This window comes from Octopus bimaculoides, chromosome 8 (assembly GCF_046866305.1).
Source record: "Octopus bimaculoides isolate indiv1 chromosome 8, ASM4686630v1, whole genome shotgun sequence".
Taxonomy (NCBI): Eukaryota; Metazoa; Mollusca; class Cephalopoda; order Octopoda; family Octopodidae; genus Octopus; species Octopus bimaculoides.
Genome location: NC_142935.1, coordinates 61,084,063 through 61,089,062, shown reverse-complemented (window position 1 = coordinate 61,089,062; position 5,000 = coordinate 61,084,063). Strand labels below are relative to the sequence as shown.

Genomic DNA, 5,000 nt, shown 5'->3' with positions numbered 1-5,000 from the left:
AAATATTAAGGCTTTCTAATCGTAGCGTAATTCGACAATTGTTTTGAGAGGAACACATATTGCTTGTCTATCATATTTGCCCCAGTTACTGACTGGTATTTTATTTTATGGAATCCTATGACATGAATGGTTAAAGTTGACTTTGGTGGGATTTAAACAAAGTAACGCCATTTTAAAAGATGTTTAACCACATCGAACTTTTTGATCACACTGTAATATTTGGCATCCGGAATGTCATTAAATACCACTAGGTATTTTTCTCTATTCTCTACCAGTTCTGGGTTCTAATTGTTGTTAGTATTTAGCAAGCAGAAAGGCGAGGGTCGATAGAACAAGTACCAGTTGAGCACTGGGGTCAATGTAATCGATTTACTCCATTTGTCGAAATTACTGTCCTTATGCCAAAACTTGAAACCAATATGTATGCTTAACAGCATTTCGTCCGTCCCTACTTTCTGAGTTCAAATTCCACCTAGGTGAACTTTGCCTTTCAGCCTTCCGGCATCAATAAAATAAGTACTAGTTGATCACTGGAGGCAATGTAATCAGCTTACTCCGTCCCACGAACTTACTGACCTTGTGGCAACATTTCAAATCAATATTTAGCTTTTAGGTCAGTCTTAATCGACTCTACTCAGGACTGCCTTTGCAGCATTAAAGGCTCCTGAGCAAATCAATGCACTGGCCCATATAGGATAAATTTATTGACAGCAAGATGCAGAATGCACAGATGAGAATTGGAACCCTACTCCGTGAAGCCCTTGAGCAGCTTTCCAGTATGACTCTCCGACTCTCTGACTCTCCCTTAAGATGGCCCTGAGTATATCTATGATCAAAACCATTCCAATCGTGGCCTCAACATGATTTTTCTTATCTGGAGGGAAATTAGGCTCATATTATGCAATATGCCATTCTGAAAGACAGTAGTGTGTTATCTAAAGAAGATTTAACAGCTATTTTCTGCCAACAAAGCGACCTCGTGACAGCGGCATTGTTGTCGTCATATGGTATTCACTGTTTGTGGAGGAAGAAGCACGTATGCATCACAGTCCATTTGTAAAGATAAAAACAATAATGGCTGTCATAAAGGAAACCTTTATTACGCAATGTTGACAGCTATTAGACGTTTTATCTATCTCTATGCCAATATATGTTTCTGCTAAAGTATCTTTAATTTATGATGTATGGAGATTTATGACGATTTTGAAGGACGTACATATTTTCCCGATTTCCTTTCTCAGACACTCACTTTATAATATACATACAAATACACGCATATATATACATATACATGTATGTATTGGTATATACATACAGACAGACATATATATATAAATATGAATATATATGTATATATATATATATATATATATATATATATATATATATATATACACATATATATGCATTCACAGGTTTATGTATATATATATATATATATATATATATATATATGCATATATATGTATGTATATGTGTATATATATATATGTATCTCTTTCTCTCTCTGTCTCTGTATATATATATATATATATATATATATATATATATATATATATATATATATATATATATATATATATATATATATATATATATATATGCATATACAGCTATATGTATGCATATATATGCCTATATATATGTATATAAATACATGTATGCATATATAGGTGTGTGTGTATTTGTATGTATGTGTGTGTGTTTGTGTATTTGTGTATGTGTATGTATCAACACAACACAAACACACACATGCATGTAGCATTCCTTCTGCAATCATATGCATAGAAACAAATAGAGAAGGCAACAGAATGGGAAAGAAATGACATCCGAGAATGACAGATAGAGAAAAACAAGAGAGAGAGAGAGAGAGAGAGAGGAGAGAGAGAGAGAGAGAGAGAGAGAGAGAGAGAGAGAGATAGAGAGAGAGAGAGAGAGAGAGAGAGAGAGAGATAGAGAGAGAGAGAGAAAGAGAGAGAGAGAGAGAGAGAGAGAGAGAGAGAGACAGACAGAGAGAGGGTGAAGGAGAGAGAGCGGGACGGAAGGAGGGAGAGAGTCAGAGAGTGAGAGAAATGTAGATGTAGATAGTAAGTAAATAAATAAAGAGAACAAGGGAGAGACAGGGAGAGATATAGTGAAAGGGGAGACAAGGATAAGAACACACTCAGTATGCACGTACCAATGGGTATATCATGAAGGTCATAATTCTGTATAAAGCACATTTCACTGTAATTTTTTTTTATCCAAGCGTATATACATTCACGTATTTACTAAGCATATATATATATATATATATATATATATATATATATATATATATATATATATATATATATATATATATATATATATATATATATATATATATATATATATATATATATATATATATACATTTATATAAAGGGCATTATTATAGAAAAATAATAACGCCACACAGTGGACTTCTCAAAATAACCACATTTAGTACCTATGCGAGGAAAAAACAACCAACAGAAGATGACCAACTTTCTTTTAAAATAGACTTAATTGCGTATCGACTGATTTCGCGATTACTAGAATGAATCTAAATTTCGTTCATCAGCACAATATTGTCCCCAATATATATATATATATATATATATATATATATATATATATATACACACACATAGATACGTATATTTCCTTTAAATATGAGGCTTGCAAAGACACCAATGCATCAAAGGTCAGGATTTTACTCGGAGAAGATTAGCTCGGTTTTAGGGAAGTTTTAGGGAAGATTAGCTAATTCGATTGCATCAACTCACAGTGTTCAACTGGTACATAATTTATCGAACCAGGAATGATAAAAAGCAAAGCTGACCTCACCGTAACATGAGCTCAGTATGTAGATACGAGCGAAACGCTGCTAAGCATTTTGTCCTGCGTAATAACAGTTCTGCCAAATCACCGCCCTACTTTATATCATAATAATCCTTTCTACTATAGGCACAAGGCCTGGAATTTGCGGGGAGAGGGATAGTCGATCACATCGATCCAATATAGCGACTTAATATAGCGACCCTGAAAGTATGAAAGCCAAAGTCGACCTTGGCGATATTTGAACCCAAAACGTAAGGACGGGCGAAATGCCGCTAAGCATTTTGCCTGGCCTGCTAACGATTCTCACTGCACACCGCCTTAGCTTATATCATAATAAGAATAACAACTATTACACTCCACATTCAACTTCATATTCATTTCTTTATTGTACAACTGTGCTTTTTCGTGTTTGTATTAAATATATATATGTGTATATAATTTTTGTCTTTCAGTTGGTTCAACCATTGGACTGGCACCATTGAGGACACCGCATTAAAGGGCTTTTTAGTCGAATGAAGAAACGACTGTAGTACTTATTCTATCTGATAACCAACCGCTAACATATGGGAACGTAAACACATCAACACTGGTTATCAGGCGACTGAGAGCAACAAACGTGAACACTCGCTCACATACACGCACACACAGAGACACACACACACACACACACACACACACACACACACACACACACACACACACACACACACGCGCACACACACACACACACACACACACACACACACACACACACACACACACACACACACACACACACACACACACACACACACACACACACACACACACACACACCTACTTCTTACAGTTTCTGTCTACCAAATTCATTCATAAGCCATTGGCCGACTCGCGGCGATATCAGAACAGATTTGCTGCAGAAGCCACAGAGTAGGGCTGCAGCCAGAACGATGTGGTAAGAAAACGAACATGTTTTCGAACAGCCACGCTAGCAGACATCCATCCATCGATTCATCCATCGATCCATCGATCGATCGATCGATCCATCCATCCATCCATCCATCCATCCATCCATCCATCCATAATCAATGATTTGACTGTTTCCCCTGTATCTGACGAGGAATGTTACAGGTATCTAGGGGTGGATGAAAATATATATTTCAATGACACCTGTAACAAAACACGTATCAGTAAAGAATATTACAGCTGAATAAAGAAACATTGAACCTCAGAACTTTCTGCATTCAATAAAACAGTGGCCCACAATGTGTTTGCAGTGCCAGTACTCATATCAACATTTGGCCTACTTGATTGGACGCTTGATGAGATCCGAGCCATCGATGTGAAAACCCGAAAAATACTAACAAATACACATAATTTCCACATAAACAATGACGTAGACCGTCCCTAACTAAAACGAAAACAAGGCGGCAGAGGCTCAACATCGATCCAAAATGCCTTTGAATGTCGCATCATATCCCTTCGACAACAAGTGTCAAAGTGCATCCCATGACTAGTGTATTCCCCCTTGCTGTGTAAACTTCTCCCTAACGTTCAACAAGATTTTCAATACCTCGTTGGTAGAAATCACCCGATTTCGACTCGAAAAATTGATCCAACCAAGGTCTCAATTCTGCATCAGTATTGAACGAAACTTCGGACATTGCATTTGAAAGAGATCGAAAGAGGTGGAAATCCGTTGGTGCCAAATTAGGAGAGTACGGCGGGTGTGACAGCACTTCCAAGCCATGCGTTTGAATGGCTTCCATGGTCATATTGGCGATATGAGAGCGGGCGTTGTCGTGCAGCAGAACTCCATGCTGACGATTAGGTCTTTTCTCTTGAATAGCCGTGTTGAGTCGTTCCATCTGTTGAACACAGGGTTCCGCGTTGACCGTTTGGTTCCGTTCAAGCAATTCGTAATGGATAATCCATTCTCAATCCCACCATACGCACAACATCGTTTTACACGGATGAAGATCTTATTTCACTCGTGGTGTCGATTGTTTACCGGGGCTAAGCCATTCCTTACGCTGCTTTATATTGATGTACAGGCACCATTTTTCGTCGCCGGTAACGATTCAGTAAAGAAATCGTTGCTTGTGTCCATGAGTTGAGCGGTGACGAGCAAGCAGTCCAGCGGAGATTGTGGATCATTGATTTTTGTTGTTGTCCCT

The 5,000-nt window shown here is 37.5% G+C and overlaps 1 long non-coding RNA gene across 1 annotated transcript in view; it reads right to left on the bottom strand.

The window, feature by feature from the left end:
• LOC149134427 (uncharacterized) overlaps positions 1-5,000 on the bottom strand; it is an 89,505-nt gene that overhangs the window by 24,761 nt on the left and 59,744 nt on the right. The window lies entirely within an intron of this gene.